Raw genomic sequence first — 21,147 nt, 5'->3', positions numbered from 1 at the left:
GTGCGTGTGAGAGTTCTTTAGACTGAAATTGGTTGTGAATAATTTAACTTTATGGATAATAAAGAAAAAACAGCTACAACGTATACTTACCAACAAAATACACAAACAGACAATACACGGTCCCGCTTCGCTGAAGAGGCTCGGTTCCATTCTTTGGCAACAAGAGACTGCGGCAGTGTTGTGCCAGCATCAGGAGAGGGACTGCAGCTGCAGTGCAGGCGGGAGGGGCTGGGGGTCTGCAATTAGAACACCAGCTCTGAAAATATTCCGGCCATATTGTATCCAAAGAGAGCGAACAGCTGCCTGTCCCACTCCCAAACCCAAGCACTACTGAGACCATCAACCATAATGCAGATCAGAAACCTTTCACCTTACGTTCCAGTTTCTCTAAACACTTCCTAAGGCCACGTGCTGTAGTTCTGCTCCATTCAGCAGTAAGGGCGTTAACAGCAAGGACAGGTACACACAGTACACTAGCTAATTCACACGCTGCCCTGCAGACTGATGCCATAAACACCTCCCATAAAGCATGGAGAGCCTTTGGCTGCCACAGTGACCTGGAGCACTCGGACGCCCTGCATGGAGGCAGGCACTGACAGTATCCCTCTCCGAGGGGCAGCAGCGTGACAGAAGAACTGCTAATGCTATTCCCAGTCTCCCCCTGGTAACTCACTGTTATTTCCATTGCTCTGCCTTTGTTCGGGGAGGAGGAAAGACACCACTTTGAATCCAAAAGTGCATGCAGTGAAAGCAAATCAAGTTTCTACCCCAGTTAGATCTAACACTGTGTGTAGATACCTAATGAAGTGGAGCGGCCGGAGGCACTTTGTGTTCAGCTGAGATGAATCTCACTGAAGCATCACTGAAATACCACTACAGGCCAAGGCAGCACGGGCTGCTCCTTACATCCTGCTTTGGACCATGTCAAGCCACCATCTCATCCTTGTTGCCCTTCCTATTTGATGGGGGGGGGGGGGGGTGCCAGCAGGGCAGGAACCCAGGCCTGCAGTTTCCCTTCCACCCACCTGGCCATGGGGAAGGCTCTGCAAGGGCACAGCGTGTGATCTGGGGGAGGGGCAGCTGCTCTGTGTGACAGCACAGTCCAGACTGAAGAGAAAAGCAAAGGTAAATTAATAATGAGTTTGAACCCGATAAATATGGTCATAAATTACCATTTTTTCTAGTAGAAATTGAGGTTAAAGAAAAACCCTGCAATTGCATAGCTTAGCCCACTCTCTTCCCGCACGACCAAAGGAAAGCGCTCTCTTCTGAGAAATGGGCTTTTACATCTTCTCTTTCCCATCAGGCAGCTTCTGTGTTTTAAATATGGAGACAGTAAAAATGTTTAAGCCGGTATCACAAGGTGGTACAATCTCATCCTCTTCCACCCTAACCTCGAGTGATGTTTTCAATATGCTCCTAAAGCACCAAGGGTCTCTCTAGTGGTCGTGAGAGGCTGGGACTCAGCACGTTCCAGCCTGCTGCTGCTCTAGATGGAATCCCCAGAGACTCCCGAACATTTATTTACTCTTTCCTAAAAGTTTTAGTAAAGGACAAGATTCAGGTAATTCTTCGAGAGAGCAAGAAGCCACAATGACACAGGGAAAGAATTCAACACACACTGAATTAGGAGTTAGCATTTCTTGTTAGCATTCAAAGAAGGGTGCTGCCCTCCTTGTCCAACCTTCACCCACCCCTGCTGGTTTATTCCCACATGCACAGCTCCACCTTTCTTTGCTAGAGAAACAAAAGGAAAGCTGAAAATGTATCATTCCTCAGTTTTGTCTTTATGTACAAATCTCTCTCCCCAGCTAGCTGCTGCTGCCTCCTTTCACATGGGTCCTGCATGGTGCACTAATGTCCATCTTGGAAACAAAAGTTATTTAGACCATTTTAGCATTTAAGCTGAGCTGAGCTGGGGCAGGGTAAAGGTTGAAGTAATTTTCCTAAGCCCTTTTTAAAGATTAGACATTCGTTTTCTATTCCTGTCCTGCAGATAACTGGAGCATAGTGACAAAAACTAGCACATGCTTGGCTGAACTCATAGCTAATAAGGACACTGTTATCTGGAGGATCTCTTTCTCTCTCGTGCTGAGAGGGAAGGACACCACAACAGACATGAAAAAATAAAATACTCCAACTCTTTATAAAGCGTGACAGCTTTTTTTGTTAATCAGTAACTGCCACCGGGCTGTATACCTATTGCGTTCACATACAGGACAGACTTGCTGCTAAGTTACAGGTGAAAGACTGAAGACAGAAGTGTTTTTCAAACCCATCACAGACGGTATGTGTGATGCTGGGTGAGATATTTAATGAGTGTGCTTCAGCTTCCCTATTGTTCAGACAACACTTCCCACCTCTTACACATCTTCGCTGCTTCGAATTGCAGGACAGGGACATCTTGCTGGGGTTTACACAGTAACAAGCATTCTGGGCTTCTGATCCTCGCCTAAGTGCTACCCTCATAATAATCATGTTGCACGTACTGTACATAGTCAGGACACACAGATGCTCAAGGTTTTGTACTCCAGTATTTGATGTTCATCACAGGACTAGATGCTAGGGCATCTACATCAGTAACTGGATTTTCTAAGAAGAGAAGCAGAACGCAGCTTCCCTGGCTTTTAATAATCAATAGAGTATATCACATTCAAAGATAACTGCTGGTGTAGGTGAGATTGAAAAGGCAGCCAGGCCTAGCAGCACGGAGCACAGCTGCATCTGCGGTTCACTTACCTCTAGCCCTGTATGCAACACAGCTGCATTTAACTGCTACATATTTTGATCATGTAAGGTACCCATATACCCCATTCTCTCTGTGCCTCAGTTCCCTATGACCCTTCCCAACATCACAGGGACGGGGGACAATAAATTAGCTAAGGACCGTGGACAACGCAGATATTTTAACAGGGACCAGGCAGCTGTCCTTTTACAAAGGATTTGACAATCTGTGAAAACTGGCAACAAAATACATTGTGCAACAGGGAAAATATCATAAAATGAAAGTCATGGAAGTCTGTCGTCCACTAACCATCATGAAATGGAACAAAGGGACTGTGTTAAGTGAGGCATTAGCACGTTCTGCTTTGCGCGGGTTATAATTCTGATTTTCAAATATTGTATTAGGTACTGTATGTAATAATTCCAGTGGGCAGGAAATATTTTTATTGATCTGTACCATTCTACAGAGTGCTTCCCCTGGCAGGCAGCAGAGGATGTGCAAGAGTTAGCAATCCCTTAATCAATGTTTGTTTTTAATTAAACCCTTCCTCTGCAATTTGTTCAGGACCTTGCAGGATTAGGCCCTTGAAAATGCATGTGCAGGCCATGCAGTGAGGAAGCAGGATTTATACCACACAGCAGAGAGATAAATCAAGTTCATAAAACATGTTATTTCCAGCTGCGATGTTATACATACTGCTTTTGTGAAGCAGCAGGAGCTGTTTCCTTTTCCCATACAGCTGCTTTCAATATGCAACAAAACGGTTTAAATGCCTGAGAAAGCACTAAGCATGTTTTACGAAACTGCCACAGTGAAGGTTATTTTTTAAAGACGAGAAAGAGTGGAAGAGGAGCGTAAGGTAATAAAGATGTCTCCTTGTTAGGCATGGGAACCTCAGCAGCAAAGCAGTTCCTCACTAGCCTTGCCACCAAGCAAAATTCATCTCAGAATAACCAGCGGTACTCCAAAGTGAATTTGTCTCATCATTGCTGTGTCTTTTCCTTCTGGGGAAACTGCTGAAATACAAATCCCAGCACGACGCCAGCGGGTGCGTTAGCAGATACCTGCTGTCCCAGCCACATGGGTGCTCCAGGCTGGAAGGCAGCAGACTCTTCTCAGCTGTTCCCCCGTTACACGCTGCAGCACTCCTCCCGTGCCTTCTGCAGAGGTCTTCTAACAAACGAGACCTAGAAAACAGCCTGATAACAGGCAGCCCCTTGGCCCACGGATATACTCTGATGTTTTTCTTGTGGCACCGGTTCTCCCAGAGCAGACCCAGAACTGCCCACAATCTGCAAAAAACCAGCTCAGTGGAACTTAACAGAGCTGAGAGCGGGCCGAGCCCAAACACACCCAAACCCCTTCTGACATGGAGACAACCAGTGACCTGCCCCAGCCAAAGCGAGGGGAGCGTCCTGCTCTGCGTGCTGCACCAGGAGCTGTCACACCAAAGGTCTCAGAGCCTCGAGTCCAGGTGGGAGATTTTCTAAAAGCTCTCAAGAGCCTGATGAGCTTCTAGATAAGATTTGCTACATCTTTGTAATCATCAGCTCTTTTCATCTCAGTACGATTTGTTTAAATAAACAAGCAGCAAGGCTTCAAGTGTCGTTTCACCCATTACATGTGCATCTAGACAGCTGAAGAGGCAGGAAAGAGAATAATAGAAAACTGATGAGGAGAAAATAATAAATAAGGCCAAAAGAAAGAACGAGCACCCTTAGGGTTATAGACAGCATCCAGCTGAGAGGTCTGTGGGTACAGAAAAGATTATTTACATTGAACTATGAATTTTAAAAGTAATATTATATAAGCCTTCCAGCTTTAACAATTAAAGAGAAAAGTAATTATAAGAATTACCCAAATGTTAAATGGCTTGAAAATAACTAACGTATTATTTCTCTCTCCCTAGTGGAATGTTTTGCACGACAAAAAGAACAAGTTCTGAAAGATGGGTAGGGTGGATGGGGTTTTTTTTAATCATTCATTTTAAAATGCAAATATTTTAATAGGTTTCTTTTAATATATATGATAATGAGTTTATACATGAGACTCAAACCACAGGCCAAGTAAGCAGATGTCTTGTCAACAAGGTCTAAAATTTAGAATCATTAGGGCTCTTTTAAGAAACATACTTGCTCTGACATAAAGCTGAAGCATATTATAATATTTCACATTCACACTGCTCAGTGTGACATTTTTTCCTCATTAAAATGAAGAATGACACAGCCAGAGAGAGTCCCATATTTCCTGCTTTGTATTTGTAGTTCAAAAGATGGCTCTTAGCAAATTGTCCCAGAGAGACAAAATATTAAGCACCTTGAGTGCTGTTCTGCATGCAATTAATTCCACAGCCCTTGAAAGTTTTTAATGCGCTGTGGTGACCAGTGAAATAATAAGTAGTTGCTGCTCACTGTTTGCATCTTGTTCACTCTCTCTTTTCTGCAACTTGTCAAATCCTGTTTAACTCCACTTGTTTCTCTAGGTGTCAATTCCTCTACATTGTACAGCTTTTGTGATGAAATTCTCAACTTCTTGTTCATCCTTCGACTTCGAAAAGCAAAGAATTAGACAGACCCAAGCAAAAGAAATTCAATGAATGATAACTGATGGTGTTTCTGAAGCAACAGTGAGAAAGCAAGGAACGTGATCACTAAGCAAATACCATAAAAATGAGGCCAGGTTTCTAATTGTGTTTATTACCTACTGGGTTGATTTTTTGCCAACCCACTGAAATCAATAGAACGTTTCCTACTGAGGAAGAGACTTTCAATCAAACTTCTCTTTTAGATGGACACCTTTCTTCCCTTGGTGCACACATATGTCCAACGGCAAGTCAGCAAGAGTCACCAGTTTCAAAGCACTTGGTGGCCCAGCACACAACATCCAAAGATACCTCCCAAGAGTCTGGGCAAAATTTTGCAGCACAGCTAATCCTTCTTCAGCAGCTCCAAGACAGCAGAACTTTCCTGGGGACTAAATCTCTAACTGAACTTTCTCAGAAGCTAAGGACCTTCAAAAACTTCAACTGCAAAATGCATTTTCACCCTGCTTTCTAATACGAATGCAAAGCAACATGTATAGAAAGCGCTGCTCCAACAACAACACTGTCATAAAGCAGTCATAATTTGCTTCCCAAGGAGAGGATGAAAAAGTAATAGATGATAGCTGCATTGCCTAAATGTACTATTGGAAGACAACTGGTTCCGCAGCAATGAGAATGGTATTGTATCCTATATAAAAGCAGAGTAGAAAAATCAATGGAAAGCTTTTCATTAACCTCTGTGAACTCTGAATTAAGTTGTACATGTCTTCTGGGAACAGAAGTCCTGTTCCAGCAGAAAGGCTATTTTCATCTCTATTCTCAGAGACCTGAACAGTGTTTATATTTGCATTCCCCGACTTCATAGGTATACTCCATTGGAGGTCCAAAGAGCAAAATCTTGTTTCCAGAGCAGAAGACCCTAAGGTTTATCTCATGTCTTTCCCAGGCTGAAAATATATATAAAATAACTTTGTACAAATCTTCAGAAAATAGAAAACTTGCATAGAGACTGATTCCAAAACTCATTAATCATCAAAGCATTGTGCTTTCACTGCTCTAAACAAGGCCAGTACCTTTAAGGGTCAAATTCTACACATTCAGAAAAAATATCAAGTACAGTATGAAATATTTCCCAACTCTTTTTGTTGTCCAAAGTCAATACACAATTTTAATGTTTAGATGTTTGGTTAACTTTACTACAAATACTCTGTTTTTCAAAGGTTTTATTTCTTCTACAACTACAGCATGTTTCTGTGAAATTTTTAGCAGAGATTCTGTGGTTGTGTAATAGAAAAAAGTTTAATTGCTTGGGAATTGTATATATTGAGTAGAAGAAAAAAGAAATCACCTTCCAATAACAATTCCCGTGTGTAACTTCTGTATGAACTTTTCAATTACTGAGGTGGAAATGTAATAAGAGAGCATACCATGTTTACGGAGCACACACAAGGGTATAAAATTAAATGAATTGAGCTTCCTACAGATTGAAGAAAATTGTTTCATTTTAGTACTTCCTCTTGGAACAGCTACCATCCAATATTATCCAGAAGTGCATATACATCTGGGGGCTTAGTTCTGTGTATCTTTAATGTAACCCAATTTTAGCATACGCAGAGCAGGCACTGCCTTGAAAAACAGAGGTCTTTTCCACACTGACACCCCAATCATGAAAATACTGTCAAATACAAAGTTCTCTGCTCTCACAGAGCAGCTGAATCTATCACATCCTTCTGTCAATTATACCAGTCCATTTATCTCCATTGCCATGAAAAAGGAGTCTGTTCTACTCATTTTGTTCAAGAGCACAAATGACTCATGAAATACAGAGATAAAGTAAGTTACATTTTTAAGTTGTGCACTAGAGAAAGCTGTGTATGTGATTTTTCTAGTTCTAACTGTATAAAACATCAGTGCTGGGTGGAAGGGGGAAGGACAGAAGGAGGGAAGAAGAGAAAAGACTGAGGAAGAGGCAACATAGTGAGGCAGTGAAAAATGTCAATCACATTTCCAGTGATGTGCTGTTCTGCAGTCACACACACTGTGGATTACCACTCATAGAAAAGTAAAATCATCTAGGTTGGAAAAGACCGTCAAGATCACTATCAACCTGGGCCACCAACGCCCATCACTAAACCACGTCCCTCAGTGCCACGTCCACTGTCTCTTAAATATCTCCAGGAATGGAGACTCTCTCCACCACTTCCAACGCTTGATGACACTCCCAGTGAATAAATTCTTCTTAACATCCAATCTAAACCTCCCCTGAGGCTTAGACAACTCATGCCAAATTGCTCCTTGAAGGAGGCAGTGGAGGGTAACCTGACATTTAACTTCTAGATAATAATTTAGCAATACATGAATGTAAACAATAAAATGAAAAATGGCCTGTTCCTACGAGTGAATTAACCTTCTTCCACTCATGAACAATGTTTCTGGAGGGCTGACAATAAAGCACAGTAGGGAGCAAATATGTTTAATATGAAACAGAGTTTCGCCGTACTACATATCAACCTTGAAGTGTTTGAGAACCATCACGTTCTTTGAGTTTCTTTATCAAACCAGTTTGTGAGGGAACTGTTTAAAAAAAGCAGTGAGAGAGAAAGAGCAACTGATAAAGAATCAAGACAGACAACTACATCGGGGTGTTTCTAGGAAAGAACTCTAATTTGTGAAATTAGTAATAGCAGAAAAATGATCATCGATTTACCAGAGAAGGAAGACTGATATTTTAAGGTAACTGGACAGAAGGCATTGCTTTAAAATGGAAGTTATGAGACACTGTATTTAGCATTCAGTAACACGATAATTGACAAATTGTCCTTCACTGAGAGATTCTTACAAAAAAAAAATCTGTTTGTGATGGATTAGTGTTATAATGGCTATCAGTATGACTATCAAGGTGAAGGGTTGAAGGAGTAAGGTTCTTTCTTCTTACATATGTGGTTCTTTTTCAAATAAAAAGCATGGCTAAGTAAGAAAAAAAGTGAAGGTGACAATGTACGATGGAGAGATCTTTCAAGAAAATGCTGACAGCTAAGGATAGGATAGCCATGAAGAGACATATAAATGGCTGTATTTGTTGCTAGTGTCTTAATCCAATCTCAAAGATAAATACATACAGGATTTTTCTTGTAACAACATCTTATTACTCCAGAAGCACAATAATTTTTACTATTGCTAGGAAGAGAATTTTGCTCTAGGGAAAAAAAAAAAAGAAGAAATAATCAGTCAATCTCAAATACACCATTATATTTCATTACAAAACTGGACCTCTGGTTATCCTAGTACACGTGTCAGAACCCCTGTTCTGCAGCTTACCTCAGACAAAGGTAGGTGAGGACTAGAATCCCTAGATCTCATTATTACCTGCCTGAGACTTGATCTACAGTATGCACTGTGGGATGTCTTATGTATCTGACTGGACTCTGCATAGGAAAATTGCCTCAGAGCCCAACAGTTAGAAAACTCTCAGGAAATCAAGCAGCTTGCTATCTAAAAGCTTTCAGGGCTGGTCAAAAAAATGTTAGGTGTTTGCTTTCATCAGAACAGATGGACTCCCATAAAATACTTTGATTTCCATATGAGAGAGGAAGAGAAAGCCTCAAGGCTTTGAGAATGGCGATGAGCCACCAGAGTGGCATCTCTGCCTCAGAGAAAAGACAAATTAAGCCCTAGCATGAATCTGGAAAGTCATCTCCAGAAATGAGAGAGGCATATTAACAGGATTTACAATACATTTGTGCTCATTCTTCAAGATAGCTGAGGACAAACTGAAACTGATAAAGGAATGGTCTCTGTAAGGATGGTGGCAACACAGATTTCATCTTATGAAAGACAGCTAAAAGCATGCCTCGTTTGGCTCAGCAGAATGAAGGCTGTCTTCTATAAATATTCCCAGGGGAGCAAGCAGCATGGAAGCAGAATAAATTTACACGCACTTACTCAGCATCCCAAATTCCAGTTGAAAATACGCATTTTATCTGATTTACAAAGTACCACCTTCTTGAATTATTCTTTTTTGTAAGTTCTGTCCTTGGTGAGCGAAAACCATTACCTGCATCAATCAAACACTGGCCAATGTCCTTACATTTCAGAGTGAATGTGAATGATTTCAAAACTGTGCTCGTCCTGTTACACAGAACAATGTGGTTTCACAGAAGAAAAGGCCTGACTGATTTACGTAGGAGACCCTATACTCTCTGTGTATGACTGAGAGCTATTCAAAACCCAAACCCAACAGCGCAGCTAAAAGATGGAATTTCTTACTTAGCACTAAATTCCTTTGCTGAAGAGGTTTAAGTTATTAATTCATTCACAGTACTTTTAAAATTGTAGCCCACTGATCTCTTCCTTGATGACATGAGGGAGATAGGGTTAGCGTTTGTTGGTCTGCAATGAAATCTGATCAAAAATTACCACTCTTCTGCTTTGGACACATACCAAGGTGCACTGCATTTTGGAAGGGAGCTGGATTTAACCAAAAGATCTGCTGAGGCAGGGGAGAGAAGGTCCTCCCTGTTCTCCCTACTGGCCTACATCCAAGGTGGGGGAATTACATTCAGCTGCTTCTGAGCAGAAAACTAAAACAAAAAAAGTTTCTGTGATGTTCTGGTCCTAGGCTGATACAAGGTCCCTTTTAAAATGCAGGTTATCAACACTTTCACCATGCTTTCTTAGACAGCGTGGTCTCTGCCAAGATGGCAGTGCATGCCTGATGGCAGGACTAGGCCTCAGCAAAGATGCTTGGAGAAGACAGAGCAGGCAAATGCTTTAGGAAAAGAGGCTGCCAAGGGAATGACGGAGGACCTGCTTTTAGGGATTTTGAGGGCTGCTGCTGCTGAGGATATGGGTGCATGGAGTAGCAACTGATGCTTTTTAAAGTTCCTTCCTCACAGAAGCAGCCATCACCACTCTTCCCCTAACAGTGCTCTCCAGAGCTCTTCCTCCACCCACAAAAACCCCCGACCTTCCTGAGCTAGGCCATCCCAGCTCTGGAGCCAGGACAGCAGTGGCAAAGCTCTGCCCTACACTCTGCTAATAAGAATCTCCAAACACCCCATTCATTCCCTTTGTTCTAGGGTTTATTCCCAGTGTACTTAACCTGAAGGATACATGAATACTGGACAGGCAGTGTAGGCATGTGAGGCCACTAAACCATGAACAGGTGTACGTCCCTCAGAGCACTGAGCATAAGGATAAAAGTAACATTTGCAGGGGGTTTGATGTCAGCAGTCTGTATGATACCAAAATATTAAGATTCGTATTTAATTTTTTTTTTCAAAAGTAGCTGCATTTGGATTAGTACTTTGATTCAGGCTGAGCTCTTGTGTTCAAGCCAAAGAGGTGCAGGAAGATTATCTCTCCATCTTTGTCCTTTAACAAAAAAAATGCTGCATGAATTCAAAATAGTTGCCAAGAAGGTACAAATTATACAGATGTAAGATACACAAGCATCTTCTGGGTGGCATTGTACTTATACGAAGCATACCTGTGTTTCAGAGGGATTAGATGCAAAGGTGTTTTGAATTCCAATTACAATAGCTGAGTGCCATAAAAAATACAACAAAGCTGAAAGAAGCAGGAAAACAAAAGCATCTTCTTTGTCCCAAATGAATTCAACTTCGCCCGTTTTGGCAGCCTTTCAAAGATCAGGAAAAAAATATTTGTTTGATTTTTCACTTCTTTCCACTTAAGGTCAATGATAAAAACAGGATCAGCTCAGTGACTACACCCCCAGTTCACAGTTTTCTGAGTAAATACTATTTTGATGGCTGTGGGGAAAGAAAGAAAAAAAAAGATACCAAGACTTTCTATAACAGCTTTACAGAACAGAGAAGACTCTTGCTTTCTCAAGTAGTTAAAAGCTTGGGCCACAAAGCAGAACAGGTCTGTTCTAATCTTCTCTCTGCAACAGACCTACTTGTCACCCAGCAAGTCATTCACACCAGAAGCTTCAGAGATGTATGTCACAAGCTTGACACACAAACCAAATTCAGTCCCCAGTAAATAAAGCCATCGGCAGAGCAGCTCAGCATCAGTAAGTCTGCCACTTGGCAGGAAATATGAAAAAGGGCTCTTCACAAAATAAGCAGCCAGCCTTGTCTAAAAAGTTCTATCTGCCATGCTTTGTCCTGCCATTATTTAAGACGGTAATTTTCACAGTTCAGACAGACACTCAGGTCCTTAAAATGCACTGGGTTCCAAATTCCTCTCTGCATTACTGCCTTTAACAAAAACCAACAAAACAAACATCCACTAAACCCTAAAGAATGTGTGTGTTTAGATAATGCGTTGCTTGAAAAGAATATTCACCTGCTTCAGACCCTACTTGGATAGATCTCCGGAAACTCACAAGCAGACAGCACTGCGGACTAGGACAAACATCCTACTAACAACTTTGGATATTTAAGGATTAGACTGAATCCTTGAAGACTTTTTAAAAAAACAGAACCAACTTTCCTTCTGCTCTTGTAATGAACTAATTCCAGTTGGACAATCTTCCTCAAAAGCAAGATAAACTTTCTTTCAGGGGAAATAAAAATAATTCACCACAAAGCAAGACAATGGGAACTGTCATCCCAGAGGATCATAGGGTAGAAATGTTTTACTGGGCACCTTACAGAACCTTCCAGTGTTTCAGTGGAAAAAAGGACTGTTCCCAGATGCCACTCCGTCAAACTGCCCCTCTGCTGCCATGTGTCTCACAGACAAAATGCAGTGGGATATTGGTGGGAAGGTTCAGCCTCCACTGCCATCCCACCAACATCCACCTCTGACGTTGTGGGCCAACATTATAAAATGGGAGGCATTACTTTCAGAGCAGCCCTAGTATTTAATCAGATTTCTTTTTTACTGGTACAAAATCTGATGTCTGATTTTTATCTGAACTGACAAATTTAAATGGGAAAGAGTGATTGCTGGAAGCAGTTGGGAGGTGAATCCAGAGGGAAGCACTCCTTTCCAGCAGGTCAGAAGTTCTTCACTCCTTTTTTGCCAAGTAAGCTTTGGGCAGTTTTATGACTGTAAATTGAAGAGTCAAAGCAATGCTATTCTTCCATTCATTAAGAATGAGAAAATCAAAAGCTGCCCTCTCCTCCCCACTCTGGAAGAACAACGCAGCAGAAAAGAATCCACCAGATATACTGTGCACAAACTACAACAGAAAAAGTAGCACAGATTGCAGAAATCACGGGGAAAGAATGCCGTGCTTGAGAACTCATCTCTGCTTTTTGCAATGACTTAAACCCAAGAGAAATGTCTTGCTATAAAAACGTTAAGAATTATACGGAAAAAAGCTCTAACACAAGAGAGCTGAAAATATTTCATTATAAATCTTCTTCTAACAAAGAAAAGCTAACAATTGAAATAACTTGTAGTACTAACAGCTCCTCTGAATTATTTGCATAATATTTCATTATTCAAAAGAAAAGAGCAGCTAATAGTCCAATCATATTCCCATTTAAATGAATGGAAACCTTGGAACATCTCTTTTTTAATCAAAAGCCAGATCGATGCAGGGATTAGTGCCTGCTGGTCATTTGCACAAAGTCTGTTGGATGACATCATCTGCAATAACTTAAGCACTTGGAACATTTCAAATAGGTATCCAAGAAACTCAGAATACACAGAATTTCATATTCCTGGTTACTGCAAAGAATTGCTGAAACTTCTGAAAGAACCTTTTCTGGGAGGGAAAAAAAAAAAAGGAGGAAACAGTTCTTTTGATTGCAATAGACATTTTAGTAAATAAAGAAAAATGGGACAAATTATTTAAAAAAAATCCCATTAGAAACACCAAAATATTGATTTAGCTGCTATGACTAAGCTCTTGAGAACTGAAGCTAAAAGAAGTTCTAATAATCAAAAGAAAGTCCGTTATAGCAGAAAGTGTTATGGCATCAATAACTGTTAATGAGCAACTTCAGCAGGCTCCTGCAGCAAGAATAAATCATCTATCACGTTCAGAGAGATGCAGTTCAAGGCTTGCTGAAAAGCAGCATGATTACAGGAAAGCTAACTCAATTGCTAAAAAATGCTCTCCACTAGCTTTCTAAAGGAAAACTTTGAGATTATAAGGGCATTTATTAGCAAAACTAGGCCCCATGCTAACGTTGGGTTTTGCAGCTGCTAACAAGCATCATAACTGGAGCATCAAATGCTGTTCACCAAATGAGCAGGAAGAGCAACTCTAAAGTCAGCATATAAAAATATCCTAGTTTTGGCTGGGATAGAGTGAATTTTGTTCATAGTGGCTGGTATGGTCTGTGCTTTGGATTTCTGACCAGGATCATGTGGATAGCACACCGATGTGCTAGTCGTTGCAGAGCAGTGCTTACGCTAAGTCGAGGACTTTGCAGCTTCTTGTGCTGCCCTGAGTGAGGAGGTGGGGGGAAAAGCAGCTGAGGGGGGACAAAGCCTGACAGCTGGCCTCAGCTGGCCAAAGGGATGTCCCACACACGCTCAGCAGTGAGTTGGCTGGGGACAGCCACTGTCGGGGCCCGGCTGCGTGTGGGTCAGTGGGTGGTGAGCAACTGCATTGCACACGGCTTGGTTTTTAACTTTGACAGAAATAAACAACCACAATAAATAGACACTCTCCAAAAAAACCTGGTGCTTAACTTTTTTCTTTCTTAAAAGAAAACAAATGGGGAAAAAAAGTCAACGTAAAAAGCCTTTAATTGTCTTTTCCTATCCCTAGATAAATGGAAGTTAACACTGTATCCAAGCAGAGCTGAAATTTCTAAGCACTTCCAATTTGAAAGAGAAAAAAATACTCAAAAGGCAGTAGTCTCAGTGAAAACCTTACAGAATTTGGACTATTTTAGAAGATTGTCTTCTGCAGGGTAATACAGGCAGACTAACTAGTGATAAATACATGCAAATAATATTAATGTCCCCTAAACACGTTTTAAATTTTGGCACTGATCACACTATATTTATGTATCCTCACAACTTCTTCTCTACTGTGCAATTTCACTGAGATAAAACTCATTTCCTATCCAATGGATTTTTTAATCAGAGGAACTTAGTATTTGTATTTTTTTAATCTTTATAGTTTGCAGGCCTTAAATGACCATTTTAAAATTGCTGATTGGATGATGAATACAGAATCCATTATAACATGTCAAGAAAAATGAATTGTTAGAAGTAGATAAATTAATTAGTCTTTGCGACTAATTCTGGAAAGAATCGTTACTCTTCAGTAGAACAGCTATTGGAGTACAGGCTGGGAGATTAACCATACATGAGTTACATTCTTGGCACTGCTGCCATCACCTTGCTGGACCTGCCCAACATCACCGAGAAGAAAACCGTCACAATTAGCCACACATTCTGGGGCTAACATTTTTTAATGAATACCAGTGGCAAGTTAAGAAAGCAACTACCAACATCAGTGCCCCACCTTTATTCTAGGCATTAATATCATCTCCACATGAATCAGTGAGATTATGTGTACAGATGTTGGCCCAATAGTTTTGTAAGCTAAGTGTATTTCACTTGCTCATAGTGCTTGTTCTATTAGCTCTTTATAGCCATGGAATTTATCCAAGTGAAACTTAATTATGTTTTTCTTGTAAGACTTAATTTTGCTCTTTGTCTTTCAGAAATGCAAAAGAACTAACTCTAAAGAAGCTGTCTTACCTTTCTCACTTGTTTTCTGTTTTCCATCAGACATGCAATGATGCTCTTTCTCTGTCTTATCTCAGGAAGAAATTAGCTTACTCCCATCGTTTCCTGATTTGATGTTTCAGAATCTCATCAAAGATTGCCATCCTGAAATCTTGCTGGTATATGAAGAGGAGGAAGACCAGGAGTGTTGTCTTCCTTCCTGTTCGCGGAATAAACCTGATGAAATAAATAAAGTTCACATGTTAGCATTTTCATCACATACTATAGAAAAGTAGGTTAAAAACCAGAATGCTTATTTCTGCTAATAAGCTTTTCTCTCACCCAGCAAGAATTACAAGCACCAAGCAGTATCATTACTTTCTGTTAGAACACGATAATGTCTTCCTGGACAAACTCACCACTAACCACTGTCCTACAAGCCACAGGGCCTCACTCAGATTTCACTTCTGTCTGTTTCCATCTCTGGAGTGGAACAAGCACAGATCCCTTGACAAGCTTATTTTGACCTGCAGTTCCAGGTTTCATCTCCCTGTACAAAGCATTTGACTGTGTTGGAAGAAAGGATGGCACAGTCAGGGAGAGACTGCAGTTTCATGCCCCTTCTATGTCCTTGGTTTATTGCCCAATGTGTTGGAGATTGCAGAAGTTTTTCTTTTGTTGGATAAATGGAAGCTATTAACAAGGTACTTGTAGCAGAACATTTAGGGAAACATCGTGGGCTCTTCATTAGCGTAAATGTCAATATATACCACAGTCCCTAATGTAAAAGAGCCAAAAACCTTTAGTAAGAAGGATGGAAGGAAAGGAGAGAATCAATATATTTTTTTAATTTCTGCTTCGTTTAATCTAAACATTTTACATCGCTCATTTGTGAAGTGAATACTTAGTGAAAAACTTCAGCATTAAACTGTACACACAGATCAATCGAGTAAACTGCACGCTCATTTACGCTTTCTTTCTACGTTCTTTCCTGAAGTTGGAACAACACAGATGTCTCTGAGTAAGCCACGTGGGACAAGCCCACACTCAGACTGCCCTGTCCACGAGTCACACTCAGTTTCTTCTTTTGCCCACAGGAATGTACGCGTAGAATAATACCAGCAAGGTCAATATGAAAAAGAGAACTTTTGTTATAATCTGTGTATTTGGACTCAGCTTTCTGATGTTTGCGCTACTGCAGGGTCCTACATGAAGTACTCTGTCCTACAGTGCTCCTTATTTCCTCCTTCTACTTGTTTAATGATAGTGATATTCTGATTCTGAAGGTGTTGCAATTAGGGTGAATCTAGGTGAATCTGCCAATGCACCTCCTGCTGCGGCAACCACTCAGCAGCTCCAGGGCCTGGGATTCTCAGTTCCCATCTTCTCTGTCACCCACACAAAACACTTGTGCAGCTTTGCCCTTTGTATTTTCTATCCAACAAACTCTTCCATGTGTTTTTATTTTTGTTGTTGGTTTGGTTTAGAACTTGATCCAATACACTGGGTGGTCATTAGAAGAGACTTTTGAAGACGTTTCAAGACTATTTCTCATCCATTGAAAGACTATGCATACAAGGAAAATCTTGTCACTCAAAATGTTTGAAGAGGCATTATCAAAGTTACAGGTCTTAGCCTTAAGGGAACCTAAGAAATGAGAGACATCATCTACAAAGATTTTCTTAACCTTGAAATTTCCCCCTACCAAGCCTTATGCTGCAGCTTCTCAAAGGGTACTGTTGCAGTACATGGAGAACTATGAGTACTAGCTGAATAATCAAGATAGATTATCAAAATATATGAAACCAAAGCCTGCACTCTAAAGCAAGTCATAAAGAAAAGTAGCCGCCTGGAGCTTAAGAAATGTTTCTAGCTTTGACAGTGAGACTTTATTAACAAACGCAGATGCCTCAGTGGAGGAAATTCCAAGGGCCAGACCTATATTTCTCAATGCATGCAGAGAAAAGGCATGTAATTGTATGTTACAGTCATATTCATTTTTCCTTATGTACTTCTAGGTTTTTCTAAGCCAGGAGGTGCACTTTTCTTCCTCCTTTCTGACATACTGGGCATCTCCACCGGAATAGGGCACAGCATGAATAACCCTTCTTGCAGCTTTGTGTAGTCAATGGTAAGTGCAATAAGAAGGGCTCTTTGCAGAGGTTTCTGCACATAAGGGCTCTCTATAACATGTTCGCATTTCCAAATCAGACTGGCCTAAAAAAAAAAGGAAAAAAGCGACTTTGTTTCACATGATGAAAGGTGCCCTACTTACTAAGCCAAGTCACTTCTTGTTCTTTTGCTTTTCCTGCTGGCCAGGATGAACAGATGGTTTTCTGGGAAAAAAAAAATAAATAAAAGGAACAGGTGACACTGAAGTACAGAAAAGATTAGCAGGGTCACCAGCTTGCACACCTGGGGTCTGGCTGAAGGATTTCTGCATCTTAAAATCATGAGCAGTGAGAGATGACGGACTCATCACTCAATGAAAGGTGAGTTACGACTGCAGCGTGAGCTCTCTTGGCTGCTTTCCCTCGCCCCAGCTCTTCAGGATGTGAAGGCTCATGGGAAATGGCTACTTTGATGGGTTGCTGATTTTGTCTGTTGAACATATTAAACACGAGGCATATCAGATACAAGTTCAGAGCACCTGGGCTAAATTCACAGTTGTTATTGATAATCTGCTTTGCTTCAGGTGACATTTTAAGCAGGTTTTTAATGTGCTAATCAGCATATGACCAAAACTATCTTACTTGGAACAATAGGTCTTCTGTAAGGAGATGCAGAACATGTCATCACACTAAACTTGACATATATTACTCTAAGACATGTACAGAGGTATTTAAGGACAGTTGGGTAGCATGCCAGCATCTTTGGTATGTCAAGAAGACAATAGAAGCTGTGCTAACAATTCAGAAGTACAGCAAGACCTAACAAACACGTCATGGGAGATGTAGGACATCTTACACCTGTCATGAATTTGGTCCTTGTATGGCATAACTGTAGTGCAACACTGTGAAAATGCATTTAAACAACTGGCACAGAAAGGCACAATATTCATAGGAAAACCAATAAAAAATTATCCTGCAGTTCAGATTCTTTGGGGCTCATTTTTTCTTTCATGCTATCTCTGCACATAAAGGATTATGCCCAAATATATTCATATTCTGCTGAACAGCAGGTAACTAGATCATGCCCCCCAAAACTAGAACCTCCTTGCAAACTTAACTTTGGGATGTAGTTCTGGTTTGAAGAATGATGAATAAGTTTTCTTTAAGGCTTCAACCTCGAATTATATCCATGCCCCTTCAAGTACATTTCTAGGTATAGACAACAAAATTCAAGACTCCACGAGTTTTTGGACTTGCAAACAGCTACATGGCGTAACGCTGCAGAGCTCGTGTCAGTCCACATAAACAGACTGAGACCACAAAATCAGACAGACTTCATCTTCAGGTCAACTTGTGTCTTCCATAAACAAACCTGCACCCTGCTGACAAAGACAAAACAACCTGTTCCTCAAATCCTGCCACTTCCTTGGTGGCAAGTTTTGAAACTGCAAGTTCCATTGTTGGAGCTTATGTATCTCTTCATACTCAGTGACTGCTTCAAGGGCTCTGTTAGCGATACAGACTGCACAGCACTGAATCACCGTGAGGTCTGTGAGTGGGAATTGCTCAGCTGGCTTCCTGGGTGCCATCCTGCTTTCCGGATGGCTTTGGCCACCCTTCTGAACGGAAAACTCTAAACATTCCCTGCACAGTACGCCTTCCTACGTTTCTTGCTATCGCCATTTTACTGAAGCCAAAGCATCATAGGCATGCTCTGGACCAAATGTGTTGGCTCCATTTCCATGCATCCCTGAGTATTGTTTTACCTCATTTGATACTAAACTTCATGACGGCATGAGCCATGTAATAAAAGAACACCAAAATACAAGAGTTTACAAGAACAAAAAAGTTGTGCAGAAAATGAAGTAAATTTCTCTCCTTTTCACTTAGAAATGAGAAAGATTCTTTCCAGAGGATCAGCAGTTTGAAGGAGAGTTATTACTGAGAGCATACCTGGAAGAACTGCCACAGTTACAGCCATTTTCTTTCTTTCTTATTTTTTTTGTCCTTTGCCACAGGCACACAGACTTAAAGGGAATATATTGTGGGACACTGTGGGCCAAGTTCTGATGAGAGTGTCAGAGTCAGTGATATTCCACCCATCGGCTTACAGTTGGAGAATTAGAAGCTCTAAAATAACACAGGTCTCTTTAAGTAAAGCAGTGAAACTCTGGCTTGCAAAGCAGGCAGCTTCCAAGAGACTGGTTGATGCTGAACTCAGAATAAAGTGTTCAGACATCTCTCTGTGTAAGTGAAGCCTCGGACCAAACTGCTACCTCTCTCAAGAATGGGCGATTATATTTCTTACTCCATCTGAAAGGTGATTTCATGCTTCAGGAAGTAAGGAAAGTTTGTGCATTGACAATATAAATGCAGATGCCTCCCACAATGATTGACACCAGAGGTCATGCAAGTGGAGTTTCATTTCTACTCCCAGTAGATCACGCAGCCAACTGAATTAACGGCTCTTTAGGAATTAGAAAGTCAAAGTTTTGACAGTTCTGTTTTCCTTCTTTGAAATGGGCTCAGTTCAGAAGCCCTCCTTCAGGTCTGATCTGCTCCTCACAATTATCTTCTTTAATAGACAAAATGAAAGCCACCGACACTCAAAGTGTACTGTCATACAGAGGCGAATTTCATAAGTGGCAATGAAAGAAACTATTACATACAGCAAGCAGTAAAACACACTGTCATAAAGAAGAATTAATTCCATAGAGCTGTCAAAAACTCTCTGCCCCAATCCTAAATGTACATCTCAAAATGAGAGACCGTGTACAGCTTACATACGAAAGACTAATGCTGTTAGTATAGAAGTAGAGTCGCTTTTACAATTTTTTCTCACTTACTAAAGAGTGAAATTTCCAGTACAATAGAAAAGCTATTGAGCTACAGCACAAATATTGTGACAGATCATAGAAAGTGCAGCTCAGCATTTTCCCCTGCTGTGTATGTTCAGGCTTCTTCCTGAATAAAGTATACAAAATATAACACAGAATTGGAGTATGAGGAGGGTAGCAATAATTCTGCTGTACTTTTTTGCCAAATGGCAGGCTGAGCCGGCCCTGGCACCGAGGGTGAAAGAATTGAAGAGAATATCTTCGTGCTCCCTGCCAGCCACACCACGCCCAATGTCTCCCTGCTGGAGCACGGTTCATTCAAGCCCATTACTAAATCAACAGACTTCCTACCATTGCTCATGCAAATCTCAGTCAGGATATGTACTCTGACACAGTGCACAAATGGTTGTTTCCAAACCTTTTTTTTTTTTTTTTTTTTTTTTTTTTTTACAAAAGCCATCAGAGGCCCATTTGTCAGAATTCTCAAGATCTGCTTTCTGCAACACTAAATAGGGAAATTTTGCTCAAGGGACCATGACAAAAACCTGATCCTTACACTCAGCCCTTGTTATTCATCTGTATTTCTTCTAAAAAGGGATGCCTTACCAAGTCTGTGTTAAAGACAACACTTCTGGTACAACTGCTACCACAGAAAACTAGAAGCACGTTCAAAAAAGCTGTTTAATTCACTGCTTTTCTAAGCTGAATATCTTCGTACAATGTAGGAAAGATTCTTCCTTCATTACCATCATTAAAAAAGAATGCAGAGAAATCCATCCTACTTGTATCCTTTCTCTTCACTTTTCATTCGCAGCCACTAAACCCTTGTGCATTCTCAAAGGTGAAAGTTATCACTGATATGCTTATGAAGTTATTGTTGACTAAATAATGGCAGTGCATTCACATATATAATAGAAACTTCTTACTTGATAAGCAGTTAGTGATCAGGAAGAAAATATCAAGATGGTAACAGCATAAACCAAGAAGGACGAAGTGTCTGTGGGAGAGACAGAAGATGCTGCTCACCCAGCTTCATCCAGAACTACGTCTTTACTAAGCCTTGGCCAATACTGGATGCTGATTAAAGAGAAAGTCCACACAGAAAAAGAAGCATTCCCAGGAAGAACATTCCAGTGACCAGACATTAGCTAACGCATGATCCCACACTGTACTTCTACAGCTTAATTCACTGCTGCTTCCAGACTATCACTGTTTTGGACGTGATACAAGAAGGAAAACAAGGCACTATGCAATTCTGCCGGTGTCTCGCTGTAATTTCCAGCATTACATATTACAGGCAGGTATCAGAGATGCTGATTGCTT

At 40.8% G+C, this 21,147-nt stretch overlaps 1 long non-coding RNA gene across 1 annotated transcript in view; it reads right to left on the bottom strand.

Annotated features, from left to right (window-relative positions):
• The window catches only part of LOC110405872, a 219,041-nt gene that overhangs the window by 131,799 nt on the left and 66,095 nt on the right, over nucleotides 1-21,147 (bottom strand). Inside the window, exons 4-6 of the long non-coding RNA XR_002443160.1 lie at nucleotides 14,910-15,113; nucleotides 1,026-1,107; nucleotides 91-236 (exon numbers count right to left, since the gene is read on the bottom strand). This is a non-coding gene — a long non-coding RNA (uncharacterized LOC110405872). The remainder of the gene's footprint in view (nucleotides 1-90; nucleotides 237-1,025; nucleotides 1,108-14,909; nucleotides 15,114-21,147) is intronic.

The sequence above is a fragment of the Numida meleagris genome, chromosome 13 (genome assembly GCF_002078875.1).
Source record: "Numida meleagris isolate 19003 breed g44 Domestic line chromosome 13, NumMel1.0, whole genome shotgun sequence".
Taxonomy (NCBI): Eukaryota; Metazoa; Chordata; class Aves; order Galliformes; family Numididae; genus Numida; species Numida meleagris.
The sequence above is the reverse complement of the archived record's forward strand: the minus strand, read 5'-3'. Positions and strand labels throughout refer to the sequence as shown.